Here is a 14,809-nt window from a genome sequence, read left to right as displayed (position 1 = left end):
TTCAACATTGGGAGGGTGCTTTCAATGATTAGTTTGTGTGGGTGTCTGTGTTGGAGGTTATACATTTACTTTTTTTTAAAGCCAATCACTTGTGAATTTGATCTCAATGAATATCCTTGGGGAAAACCTACATCTTAGAAGGACAAAGGGAGGTGCAATGAGGTGAAGAGGCTCAAAGGTATGAGAAAACCAAAAAAATGGTCTCAGTTTTCTTCTTTCTTTGATGCTTGGAATTGGCAGTGATCTGATTTAAACATTAGGGGAGAGTAGCAGATGGTATGATTTATATTCACGTATAAAATGCTTTCCCAAGTGATTTGAAGGCCCTGGTGGATTTTAAACATTGTAATAGCTGTGATTATTTTGTTGTATTTTATAGACACGTTGTGTTTTGGTCATTCCTGATTGATTTCTTCTCAGTTCTAAAAGCAGCAGTGGTAAGGATAGGCATCTCCCATTTAAGAGATAGGGAAAGCAGGATAGAGGAGATGATTAAAAAATAGATTTACCCTAGGAGACATCAGCACAGGTCACTGCATCCTGAACTGAGAACAGAGACCCTGAGAGCCCAGCCTGATGGAATTTAGTTCATTCTCAAAAGAAAACAGATACGATTACAGTGGAGGTCAATAACCGAGTTGTACCAGCTGCGGGATTTGTAGCTTCCTGCTGACTGATGGGCCTCACCTTTCCAGATGAATTTTCTTTGCTTATATTAAGTCTCCGCAGAGAGGATTTTATTGCTCTTTGTGGAGTTAGAGAAGTTAGGCTTTTCAGTTTGGACGTTATGATTCTAAGTGAAACTGCAACTGGCCTTCTTAATTAATATCTAGAAGAAAGAGCCGTTATTTTGGAGAAACCCTCAAGCTATTTCAACGAGAGGGAAAATCAGGATGCCGTGAGGTGCCTCATCTTCCACAGGGAGAAGGTGAGGAGGATGGCACTGAGCTGGAACCTGGAGGCGAGAGCATTTTAGGAAACTGAGTCATAAAAATGACCCCACTGGATGTGCTTCTGGCAATGCTGCAGACCCTGGAATAAGCAAATATCTAAATAACGGAACAAAGTTTTCAGAGTTAGCAATCCCTCCTGTATATTTTGATCTTAATTGTTGACTACCTAACTTAAAACATTTTATTGTCTACTTTTATCCCCAATATGATTAATGCTTATGATAAAATTTAGAAAGTCACAGAGGAGTCATTCTCCTGTTCCTCTGTTGCACCGACCTTGGCATCTTGCCTGTGTCCCACGTTTGTCCCACTTGCCTATAGATTGATGTGTCCACTTCATGCCGATTTAAGAAATGGAAACTGAACAGCTAGAGAAAACCTTCCCTAACACTGAAACCAATGGTGAATTTGGTAAATGCCTTGCAGAAGATATGGAAGAGGGACAAGCATTTAAAAGATCTAGAAACACTGATGGCTGAATTATGTGTTGTGTTTCAGAGCAAGAATGCTTGGACAGTGATTGGAAAGGGAGGTAAGAATATTAAGGCTTTCTGTACAGACTACAGTGCCAGGGTTCTAGCCCCAGAGGGCAGTGGCCCCAAGTGCATGCTGAGTATCAGTGCTGATATTGACACAATTGGAGAAATTCGGAAGAAAATCATCCCTACCTTGGAATAGTACCACCATTATAAAGGAAGCAACTTTGACTGTGAGTTGAGGCTGTTGACTCATCAGAGTCTGGCAGGAGGAATTATTGAGGTCAAAGATGCTAAAATCAAAGAGCTTCAAGAGAACACTCAAACAACAATCAAGCTTTTTCAGGAATGCTGTCCTCATTCCACTGACAGAGTTGTTCTTATTGGAGAAAAACTATGGAGTTGTAGAGTGCACAAAATCATCCTTGATCTTATGTCTGAGTCTCCTACAGAGGACGTGCACAGCCTTATAATCCCAATTTTCATGGTGTAACCTATTACATTACATGATGTAACATCATTACATTATGGTGATTTTACAATGATGTCTGATGGCCACCTTGGATGCCTGGTGGGGTTTCCCAGGCAGGGAAGAGGTGCTTTTGACAGAATGTCTACCAGTCAGTGTGGGCATTCCCTGTCACTATCTAGAAGAGATTATTATGACATGAGTCCTTGTTGAGGACCACCTCCTCCTTCTTTTGGACAAGGTGCCTGGGGTAGTAGCAAAGCTGAGAATCTTCCTCTTTTTTCGCTACCACCACTGAGGGTAGGAGACATAAGGGCCTATGACAGAAGAGGAAGACCTGGAGATGGTTACATGGCATGGCTGGCTTCAGTGCTGATGAAACTTGGGACTCGTCAGTAGATACATAGAGCGCATCAGAATGGCACATGGCTTATGAGCCACAGAGTGGCTCCAGATATAGTTATTCCTATGCAGGGGATTGTGGCTCATATCATGGACCTATTATTACTACACAAGGAACTATTCCCAAAGATTTGGTTGGATCTATTATTGGCAAAGGTGGTCAGTGAATCAAACAAATCCATCATGAGTTGGGGCTTCAATTAAAATTGATGAACCTTTGGAAGGAGGTGAATATTAGATTATTATCATATAGGAACATAGGACCAGATATAGAATGCACAGTATTTGCGGCAGACAGTATGAAGCAGTTTTCTGGAAAGTGTTAACTAATACTAGTGAAGGACTGAAGGAGTCCTGCATCATTTTTTTTTTTAATCTGCTTCTGTTTAAAAAGCCATCATGCCTCTGCTTCACAGGTATTTAGCATTTGAGGTGTAGTGCAACCTTTGCTGTTCACCAGATACAATGTTTTAGTTCCTCACAAACAGGGCTGGGGGTGTAGGAAAGGGCTTGTAAAAACTAATGTTGAAATTTTGAAACAGCAGTAGAATGAGCGGATTTTATTTTGTGTTCATTGTTACTGGTTTAAAAAAATGTTCCCTGGTTTTAAAAAAGGTTCCCCCATGTAATTTTTGTGAACACTTTACTTTGTAGCCGATGTAACATTGAAGGGATGAGACAGGGAGGAAAAGTAGCAGTGGGCCAGCATGTCCCAGGCATCTGCTCAGAGCAGTGTGCAGAGTGTAAGCCTCTTTTGTAAGAAACGTTTTATGATTTTTAAGATAAATTTAGATAAACCTAAAATAAAGGGTCATAGAGGAAGTAAAATAAAAGTGAAGCACTCCCTTCTTGCCCCTCACCCCTCCATCATACCCTTTAAAAGTAACATCTGTGAATTGTTTCTTGTGTTTACCCTATACGATCATCTTAAATAAAAAATAAGTGTGTGTGTGTGTGTGTGTGTGTGTATGTTTGTGTGTCTAAATCATATTCTTTATATATTTCTGTAGCTTGTTTTTTTAAAAAATTAACACTACATATCAGGCATTGCTCTACATCATTAACTATAGATTTATATGGTTTATTTTAAAAATATTACAAATTATTCCAGTGCATAAATGTACTATTCTTACTTCCATCCGTTATTGATGAACATCTGGATGGTGGTGAGGATTTTTTTCTTTATCCTGTTAAAAAACTGCTGTCATTGCAAACAATGGTACCCTCCACATTTTTGTGCCAGTTCATCTAAGAGACCTGAAGACTGGAGCTGGAAGTATCTTCAGAGGTCAGCAAGTTCAGTTTCCTCTATTTGCAGGTGAGAAAATTGAGGTCAAAGAAGAGAAGTGATTTGCTCGGGATTATATATTCCGTTATGGTTTCACCATGTATATGATCCTGATCTCTTGACTCCAGAATCCTCTGTGTGTTGGAATTTAAATATAAGTGACTATTGAATGTTCCTTGAAATAAGTAGTCTGCAGACTGGGTTTTCCATTCTTCCATTGTATAGTTTTCTGCTGGGGCTGCTGCATAGAGATGTATATTTTGTGCACTGCACAAAAACACTCAGACTAATAAGAGGTGAACGAGGGCTGAAATGGAAGGTTTGCTTCATTTGTTAAGCTCTGAATCTGGTCTCGGTGCTACATGTGAGTGAACTTTCCCAGACTGAGCACCTTTCTCAAAATTACCCAAAGGCACCATGCAGGCTAGCAGAGGTCTCATTTCTGGGATTTGACTTTAAAACAGTAATGCAGCTTGTTGTGTCTTATGCAATGCTGTTAATTCCAGTGGACACAGAATTCCACTGTTGTTCACACTTTCTTATCTAGTCTTCCTGATGACTGACAGTTTGCATTTGATAGATAACTGGGTGGGATTAGGGCCACAGGATATGGTCACAGGTGGGTTAAATTTAACAGCCAAGTGTGGCTGACAGAGAGGCCTCTCATGGGCAGAAGATGTTATTTACTGTTTTGTGGTTTCATACTCAGCTTTCTGGAGCCAGTGAAATTATCCCTGCCTTGTGAAGCAGGGACACAAGGGGCCCTGCTTTTTAGTTGGGAGGGGTCTCCTTTTCAGGTAATTGGTAGCTTGGCGCTGTACATTTCTCATTACCTATTTTCCCTTGTATTCCCCACTCTGCCCCTGACTATTGCAGATTCCCTCTTCAGCTGCTGGTCAACAGACTCATCTTGCATGACAACCATTCAGCTAAGGACAATTTGTCACAACAGCTCCAGAAAAGTTATTTCACTTTTTAAACAGATTCCCGTTTTTGTTACGATGACTTCTTCTTCTTCTTCTTTTTTTTTTTTTTAGAGTCAGGGTCTCACTCTCTGTTACACAGGCTAGAGTGCAGTGGTGTGATTTTGGCTCATTGCAGTCTCAAACTCCTGGGCTCAAGCCATCTTTGCACCTCTGCCTCCTGGGTACCTGGGACTACAGGTGCATGGCACCATGGCAGGCTACTTTTGTTTGCTTATTCATTAGTTTTGTAGAGACAGGTTCTCACTAAGTTGCCCAGGCTGGTCTCAAACTCCTGGCCTCAAGTGATCCTACTACCTTGGGCTCCCAAAGTACTGCGATTACAGATGTGAGTCACTTTGCCAGGCCGATATGACGACTTTTTAAAGCAAAAACACACTCAAATAAAATGAACTCGAAACACACTAAATATAAATGTTATAAAGCATAGTGATATTCCAGGATTCCATCTGTAGGCATTTACTGGACCCAACAGTTTCTAGTTAGAGACTATATGGGACTTTTTGACTTGCACATCATTCTGAGTGACCTCCTATTTGTTCATATTTAAAGACTTTTTAAAAAGAGCAGTTTTAGGTACAAAGTAAAATTGAGAGGATGGCACAGAGATTTCCCATATACTCCCTGTCCGCAACATGCATAGCCTCTCCCGTTATCAACATCCCCCACTGGAGTGGTACATTTGTTACAATCGGCGGATCTACATTGACACATCATATTCACCCAAAGTCCATAGTTTACATTCTGGCTTACTCTTGGTGTTGTACATTCTACAGGATTGGGCAAGTTTATGAAGACATGCATATATTTACCATAATAGTTTCATACAGAATAGTTTCACCACCCTAAAATGTCTTTGTGCTCATCACCTATTCATCTCTCTCTCCTCTAAACCCTAGCAACCACTGATCCTTTTATTTTTTTTAAAACTTTATTTCTTCTTAAAACAAAACAAAACAAAACAAAACCGGGAAACGTGCAGAACGCGCAGGTTTGTTACATAGGTATACGTGTGCTGTGGTGGTTTGCTGCACCTATTGACCTGTCCTCTAAGTTCCTTCCCCTCACTCCACACCCCGCAATCGGCCCTGGTGTGTGTTGTTCCCCTCTCTGTGTCCGTGTGTTCTCAAGGCAACCACTAATCTTAAATTTTTTTTAATTGATGTAAAATATAGATGTATAATTTACTATCATTACCATCTTTAAGTATACAGATCAGTGGCAATAAATACCTTATTCTCCTCCGCCTCTTCACTTTCTTCTCCCCCATCCCCTTCTTGGCTTCTGGTAACCACCAGTCTACTCTCTATCTTTATGAGATCCACTTTTTTAGCTCCCACATATTATCAAGAACATGCAATATTTGTCTTTCCGTGTCTGGCTTATTTTGTTTAAAATAATAGACTTCATTTCCATCCGTGTTGCTGCAAATGACAGGATTTCATTCTTTTTTTATGGCTGAATAATATTCCATAGTATATACATACTATATTTTCTTTATCCATTTATCTGTGGATGGGCACTTAGGATGATTCTGTATCGTGGCTATTGTGAATAGTGGTGCAATAAACATGGGAGTACAGATATCTCTTTGCCATATTGATTGCCTTTCTTTTGAATATATGCCCAGTAGTGGCATTTCTGGGTCTTGTGGTAATTCTGCTTTTAGTTTTTTGAGGAACTTTTATACTGTTGTTCATAGTGGCTATATTAATTTACATTCCCACCAACAGCATATGAGGGTTTCCCTTTCTGCACATCCTCGTCAGCATTTGTTACTTTTGTCGTTTTTTTTTTTTTTTTTTTCTGAGACAGAGTCTTACTCTGTCACCCAGGCCAAAGTACAGTGGCACAATCTCGGCTCACTGCAATCTCCACCTCCCTGGTTCAAGTGATTCTATTGTTGTGCCTCAGTCTCTGCAGTAGCTGGGATTACAGGTGCCCACCACCATGCTGGGCTAATTTTTGCGTTTTTGGTAGAAATGTGGTTTCACCATGTTGGCTAGACTGGTCTTGAACTCCTGGCCTTAAGAGATCCACCCACCTCAGCCTCCCAAAGTGCTGGGATTAGAGGCATGAGCCACCATGCTCAGCTTTATTTTTGTCTTTTTATACATGCCATTTTGACTGGAGTGAGATGGTATCTCATTGTGGTTTTGATTTACATTTCTCTGATGATAATTGATGTTGAACATTTTTCATATACCTATTGGTCATTCATATCTTCTTTGAGAAGTGTCTGTTCAGATCTTTTGCCCATTTTTAAATGGAATTATTATTATTTTTTTGCTATTGAGTTGGTTGTACTCCTTATATATTCTGATTATTAATCCCTTGTCAGATGGATAGTTGGTAGTATCTTCTCCAATTCTGTGGGTTGTCTCTTCACTTTGTTGATTGTTTCCTTTGCTGCGCAGAAGCATTTTATCTTAATGTAATCCTAATTGTCAATTTTTTGCTTTGGTTTTCAACCACTGATCTTTTTATAGTCTCCATAATTTTGCCCTTTCCAGAATGTCATGTAGTTGGAATCATACGGTGTATAACCTTTTCGTATTGCCTTTTTTCACTTAGTAGTATACATTTACATTTCTTCCATGTCTTTTTATGGCTTGATAGTTCATTTCCTTTTAGCATTGAGTAATATTTCACTGTTAGGATGTACCAGAGTTTGTTTATCCACTCACCCTTTGAAGGACACGTTGGTCACTTCCAAGTTTGGGCAATTGTAAATAAAGCTGCTGTAAATATTTGTGTGCACGTTTGTGTGTGGACAAAAGTCTTTAACTTCTTTGGGCAAATACCAATGAGTGCCCTAAAATGTTTTGCTTTGTATTCATAGGCCTAGTGAGAGGAAGGAGTGGGGGGTGGGGCAGTATCAACTAAAACTCTTCAGTGTGTTAGGTAGGAGCATTTTTTCCCCATGTTTGGAAATCCTCTTGCATTTGGAACTTTTTTTTTCACCCTAAATATATGCTTCTGTGTAACAATTTTAAGTCTAGCTCAGTGAAGCAAATGGTGTAGAAAGGAGAACGCACCTTTCCCAGAAAGGGCTCCCTCTCACCTGCCTCCACCCACCTCCCACTGCTTTTCATCCTGTATGGTGTAAAATAAACCTTGATTGCACCATAGTTCATGAACTGACTGGATTTAGTTTTAGGTCTAACATTTAAGTCTTTAATCCATCTTGAATTAATTTTTGTATAAGATGTAAGGAAGGGATCCAGTTTCAGCTTTCTACATATGGCTAGCCAGTTCTCCCAGCACTATTTATTAAATAGGGAATCCTTTCCCCATTTCTTATTTTTGTCAGGTTTGTCAAAGATTAGATGGTTGTAGATGTGTGGTGTTATTTCTGAGGCCTCTGTTCTGTTTCATTGGTCTATATGTCTGTTTTGGTACCAGTACCATGCTGTTTTGGTTACTGTAGCCTTGTAGTATAGTTTGAAGTCAGGTAGCATGATGCCTCCAGCTTTGTTCTTTTTGCTTAGGATTGACTTGGCAATGCAGGCTCTTTTTTGGTTTCACATGAACTTCAAGGTAGTTTTTTCCAATTCTGTGAAGAAACTCATTGGTAGCTTGATGGGGATGGCATTGAATCTATAAATTACCTTGGGCATTATGGCCGTTTTCACAGTATCGATTCTTCCTACCCATGAGTACAGAATGTTCTTCCATTTTTTGTGTGCTCTTTTATTTCATTGAGCAGTGGTTTGTAGTTCTCCTTGAAGAGGTCCTTCACATCCCTTGTAAGTTGAATTCCTAGGTATTTTATTCTCTTTGTAGCAATTGTGAATGAGCGTTCACTCATGATTTGGCTCTCTGTCTGTTATTGGTGTATAGGAATGCTTATACATATAGGATTTTTGCACATTGATTTTGTGTCTGAGACTTTGCTGAAGTTGCTTATCAGCTTAAGGAACAATATCTCTCATTTTCAAATGGGTGTGGCTTTAAGAATTTCCTTGTCTGAATGAGTCAGAAGCAATTGAGCAATCCTGTCAAAAACAAAGTTTAGAAACGCACACATGTGATTTGCACTGGAATAAGTTAATACTGCTTTATGGTTTGATCAGGATTCTTGAGAAACAATGAGCACTGAGTACCCAGATGGGTTACTTAGTGAGGCAGGTTAGAGAAAGAAATATTGGAGTGATTGTAGAGAAAGAGGAGGGAAGAAGGCAGGAGGAATGCAGAACAGCCTTCAGGAGGAACTCATCAAGGCTGTCAGGAGCACTACTATGAAAAACTGGAAAGCTGTGGAGCATGAGAAGGAAAAATGCATGGAGTAGGGTTGGTATCTGCACAGGAGCAAGGTGGGCCAGTGTGGGGGATCTCTGAGGAAAAGGGAGGGAAGGCGCCAGAAAGCATTAAGTTGTGGATATGTCAGGGAGGCAACTCAGCCTGAACAGATGGTGGGATCTGGGCTTTGCTTTTCCAATGACAAAGAGATGTGAAGAGAGAGGGAGATAGATAGGTATATATATCTATAGATAGAGAAATAGAGACACAGAGAGAGACAAAGACAGATGACAGATACACAGACCGAGAAAGAAAAAGAGAAAGAGACAAAATGAGGGGAAGTGGAGGGAGGAAGAGAGAGAGAGAGAGAACAGAAACACAATGAAGACTGAGGCAAAGAGATACAGAGAGAATTAGAGAGTATCCGAGTTCCTCTGAGGAGAGGAAGATGTGATGGAACCAGGAAATGAAGCCTATTCACAACCAGACTGAAACAAGAGCCCTGCCAAAACATCATCTCCTAAAGAGAAGCATGCCCTAGTTGCCTGTTGGCCCTTGGATTCTGCACACTGCAGGTTACAAACTCTCATTCTCCAACTGACCAACTGCATAGACCTCAGGCTAAGGAGACACGAGTCACAGAGGCACTAGAAAGACAGAAAGATGTGAGAGGCAAGGGAACTGGGGGTTTGGTCATAAGAGGGAAGCACACAAGCCAGCCAGCAAACCTTTTTTCCTTTGATAGAGGTGGCAAGAAGATCACCACTTTAAAAACACCCCCAGAGCCCTGCATGACTAACTTTTTTGAAAATAAAAATAAATCAAAACCTATTATTAAGGCAGACAAAGGGGTTCCTTCTTTCTGGGTGTAGGTGGTGTTGGGGATCTTCTTGTTAGATTTTGGGAGTTCAGGTTTCTTTTGCTTCGCTTGCTACATCAGCTGCCCTCTTTTGCTGCCTCTATAAAGCGACAAGTCAGAAACGTTACCAGGGATAATCCAGTGTTTTACTTCATTAAGATGTGGCTTAATGTGATGGGAGACCCTGCTACTCCCAGTTTCGGTGAGTGGGTGAGATGTCCCACCGCGACTCTCCTGCTGGGTGAGTCCATGAGCTTTTCCTATCCTAGCTGCAGACAGAGCTGCACTGAGACTGTGGACAGTGGCAGCAATTCCCTCATCAAATGGTCATGAAGAAGTGTGTCTTCCATTGCCTCACTTCTTATCTCAGAGGAAGAACGCTGGATGTTTGTAGGAACAAGCCATTTGTAGTTTTGTGAAGGTGCGCACCTTCGATTTGAAAGCCTGTGTCATATAGGTAAATTTCTGAAAGCGGGTACAAAGTATTATACCAAATATTTTGAGGCTAGCAGAACCCAAAAGATTGCTCAAGATGGATAAATATTTATATGTTTCGCCTGAAAGTGGTGAGAGGCTATTTTGTTTTCCGTGGGCCAGAAATCAGCAAAAGAAAGAGGTCTTGTATCCATTCACATTTTTGTATCTTCAATTTCCATGATCAATTAAAAGACAGTAAACTCTTATCCTGAATAGAAGTACAATTAGGTCCAATAATGAAATCATCAAGTACTACTGAAGTGGAACTTGGTGGTAATTAGTTTTTTGATACATAAATACAATTTCCAAATGCGATTTGTCCCTAAGCCCAGGCAGCTGATTCAATTCACCATGTTTGCTATTACAAGGGAATGTGCAGTAAGGTGCATTCCAATTCCTCACGGATGCATCTCTCCAAGGAGAATGAAATGAGTTGGCTAACATCTGAAACAACTAGTGGGACATGGAGGATAGATGCTGTGCAGCTCTCCTGGGATCCGGGGTGGAGGGTGTGCCTCCAGCATCTCGTTGGCATGTGAACCATTCTATCAGATAGCAAACTGACTTTCTCTGTTTCTTCTGTTCCTGTGTCTGCTTGTCTCTCTTTTTCTTTCTCTTTCTGACACTTCTCCTTCATTAGTTTATCTATATGTTTATTCATTTGGTTTTTTTTGTTCGTTTGTTTGTTTTTGAGATGGAGTCTCACTCTGTCACCTGGGCTGTAGTACAGTGGTGCAATCTTGGCTCACTGTAACCTCCGCCTCCCGGGGTTCAAGCAATTCCCCTGCCTCAGCCCCCTGAGTAGCTAGGATTACAGGCACCTTCTACCACACCCAGCTAATTTTTTGTATTTTTTTTTTGTAGTGGAGACGGGGTTTCACCAGGTTAGACAGGACAGTGTCGACCTCCTGAAAGTGCTGGGATTACATGTGTGAGCTCATTCAGTATTTTTTGAGGGCTGCCTGCTATACTATGTCAGGTGCCGGCATGTAGCAGTAAGGAAAGGAGACACGGTTCCTGTCCTCAGGGGATTGCGAGTCTACTATTCAACTTGAAAGAAATACTTAGTTAAGTATAATTGTTGCAGTGCTAAGAAAGGTCCTATCAGAAGGCAGAAAGAGGGCTCTATCCTGGTCTGAGGGGTGAGGAAAAACTTCCCAGAGGAACTGACATTATAGCTTTGATCAGAAACACAGTTAGGACTTAGGCAGAGAATTTGGAGAAAACTGTCCAAGCAGAGAGGAATGCAGGACACTAAACGCAACAGAGAAACAGGAATGCCCATGCCAGTGGGAGCAGAGGCAGGAAGCAATCAGGACACGTGGATGAGATGAGGCTGTGCAGCCACAAATGGTTAGATCATTCAGGGCCTTGTATTAATAGCTCCTGTCAGAGGTTTTAGATTTAATTTTAGAAGAGATAAGAAATTCTTTGAAGATTGTAACGTAGAGGAGCCATGGGGTCCTTCTGTTTAGTTGCAGGCTACCCTAAGGTTCAATAATGATGTGCCTCTTAATTTGGAAGCTCTGATCACTCTTCAAGTCAGTTTCCACCATTCTTCAATATTTTCGGAGATATACCAGCTGGGAGGGAAATATAGGTGGTGGCCCATCCTCCTTCAAGGAGCTGTAAAGTCAGAATTTCAATGCCCCTGTGACAGGAAGCCCCAACAATTATGGTCAGAAGTACTTCAGGCAAAGGTTAAAGATTTGTGATGTGGGTTCATCAGATGAGAAAAACACTAGTATGAATGAGTATATTTACAAAGTGTTTACAAGGAGTGATATCTCTCCTCCCCACCTTCCTAACTGAAATCCTCTTAACAAGTAGTCAGATCATTGCTTTATTTTTCCCTCTGAGGCTGTGGACCATGTAGGGGCGAGGAAGGAGGGATTAGGACTGACTTTGATTCTTTCCAGAAAATACCACAGTGAAGTATTCGTTGACCTTGTTTTCTAAATGAATGGTGACTGCACCTTCAGTTGCCCCCGTGTATTTGTTAGGTGAAGGTAGGCTGTAACCGAGTACTTTAAAGAACAAAAGTGTATTTATCTTTTGTGTATTACTTCTGACATGAGCAATTCAGGTCAGGAAAAAAGCTCTGCTTCTCTTGGTCATTTGGGAACCCAAGTTTCTTGTAAGTTGTTACTCCTCTATCTCCAGGGACATCGTCATCAGCTGCACAAATAAAATGATGCTAGGTTTGTTGCTACATCAAGATTCCAGCTGACAAAAGGATGGAATATAGCCTCCCAGAAGACATTCTCAGAAATCTTAAGTGACACATGTCACTTCTGCTCACATTCCATTAGTGAAAAGTTAGTCCATGATAAGAACTTAGTCACCTAGGTCACACTGAGTTGCAAAAGAGGCTGTGCAATATAATCTACATGGCTGGCTGCATTTCTTTTGCTATGGAAGAAGGGAGAGCGGATTTTGATGGACAGCTAGAATTCTCCATCACACCCAATGTGGTAGATTGATTACAAAGTGGGTCCAATTCTTCACATCTTTCTGTGTCTGTACTCTTGGCAGTGTGATGTGGGGGCTCTTCCCACCAAGAAATAGAGTCTGTTTTACTGATCCTTGAATTGCGACTTGGCTTTTACTTTGCTTTAGCCAATAGAAAATGGTAGAAGTGGCAATGTGTATACCGTTTGTCCTTTCCTCCAAATCTGTCCATGGAGTCACTATAACTAGGACTATTGATATGCAGGTTGACTGAATATTGCACAGGAACCAGGACCTCAGAGGCAAGAACTTCATACCTGCAGAGAGCAGATCTGGTTTCTAGGATCCTGAAATGCACCAAGAAATTACTAAAGAGATGTTAAAGCACAAATATGTGTAATCCTTATATAGCAACTGACCCCAGTCCAAACTTTACTTCACCCCTTCTGCCATTCCAGACCTTGCCTTTTGACTTCAGGGCCCCTTAGCTGGCCAATCCACTTCCCAAACTATCAGCTGCTCAAGAAAAAGTTTCTGCAAGCTGACCAGCAAGTGATATATTAATACTTCATGACTGGTTCACTCTTCCTAGGTATAATAACTAGCAGAAAAAAAGCTGGCTGTATTTATTACTATTGAGATGATTTCCAGGTAAGGGAAGCCATTGCTATAGCAATTCCCTCCCAGTGGCACCAATGCAGGTTTAAAAATCTAGACTATTTTCCCACATCCAAATGGGGCCACTTAGAGTTTATCATCTGTTGATAGGAAAAGTTATCTGCACAGCTGTGGATCCACATTAGTTATGCTCTGTGCAGGACAACACTGTAAATTATTTGCAATATGCTGGAACTCAATACAGACTGAGTTTATAAATATGATATTAAACTCTTAAGAGGCAGTTGCAGACCTTTTATAAAGCCATTAATTTTTAAAGTGGTTTAGGATTCCAAATTAGCAGCTGGGTGTGGGTGCCAGCTTCCAAAAACAGACGGCGCTGGCTTTTCTAAAAGCAATAACAAGATCCTGAGATTAAACGGAAGGATCAGGACTTGGACGCTTTTTGAAAGTCTATTTCAAAACCCTGAATAATGTGTAAGTTTCAAAGCCCTCCCAGGTCCTGGAGGCTTCCCTGATCACCCCAGTTCATTGTCTGGAGTTCCATCACCTGGAGTTTTATCTTCTGGAGTTCCGTCATCGGGAGTGAGTTCCATCGTCGTCTGCAGTTCTATCGTCTGGAGTTTCATCATCTCGCGTTCCACCTGAATTCTAGCATGCTTGCTGCATGCTGACATTTTAAAACTAGTCACATACGACTTTGCATTATATACAGTATTTCATTTCTCTTATGTGTACCTTATATTTTCTGACTAAATACCAAATAGCTAAAATAATTCTACGTATTATAAACCCTTCTAGAAATGTGTTCTACAGAAAGAGAAAGTTTCTGTAATTTGACCTCACAAAGGTAACCACTGTTAACCATTTAGTGCAGAATCTTTCAGATATTATTTTTGGTCTCTATACTAACATATATGTATCTCTAAACAGAAATTATGCCATTTGTACTATTTTACAACAGCCTTTTTACATGCTTCTCCATGTACAGTGTAAGCTCCTTGAAGACAGGGATTTTATTATTTTATTATTATTTTTTTGAGACGGAGTCACTCTGTCATCCAGGCTGGAGTGCAGTGGTGTGATCTCCGCTCACTGCAACCTCCACCTCCTGGGTTCAACTGATTCTCCTGCCTCAGCTTCCTAAAGTAGCTGGGATTACAGGTATGAGCCACCATGTCTGGCTAATTTTTGTATTTTTAGTAGAGATGGGTTTCGCCATATTGGCCAAGCTGGTCTCAAACTCCTGACCTGAGGTGATCCACCTCTGCCTCCCAAAGTGCAGGGATTACAGGCATGAGCCACTGGGTCTGGCCAAAGACAAGGATTTTAGCTCAATAAATTATTCTGTGCTCATTTAGTATCTACTACGTATTCGGTGCAACAAGATAAAAAGTGAATAAAGTGAAAACAGTCTCAGATCTAAGGAGTCTTGCCTACCTGGCCAAAAGAAAATTAAAAAATTATTATAATAAAACAATGTGATGGGAAATGTAACATAGGTTTATTTTTTTTATTTTTATTTTTTATTTATTTATTATACTTTAAGTTCTAGGGTACATGTGCATAACGTGCAGGTTTGTTACATATG

At 40.7% G+C, this 14,809-nt stretch overlaps 1 pseudogene; it reads left to right on the top strand.

Annotated features, from left to right (window-relative positions):
• Nucleotides 1-1,306: 1,306 nt before the first annotated feature.
• LOC105527243 lies at nucleotides 1,307-2,626 on the top strand (annotated as a pseudogene).
• The last annotated feature ends 12,183 nt before the right edge of the window (nucleotides 2,627-14,809 follow it).

Source organism: Colobus angolensis, unplaced genomic scaffold (assembly GCF_000951035.1).
Source record: "Colobus angolensis palliatus isolate OR3802 unplaced genomic scaffold, Cang.pa_1.0 Scaffold61, whole genome shotgun sequence".
Taxonomy (NCBI): domain Eukaryota; kingdom Metazoa; phylum Chordata; class Mammalia; order Primates; family Cercopithecidae; genus Colobus; species Colobus angolensis.
The sequence above is the reverse complement of the archived record's forward strand: the minus strand, read 5'-3'. Positions and strand labels throughout refer to the sequence as shown.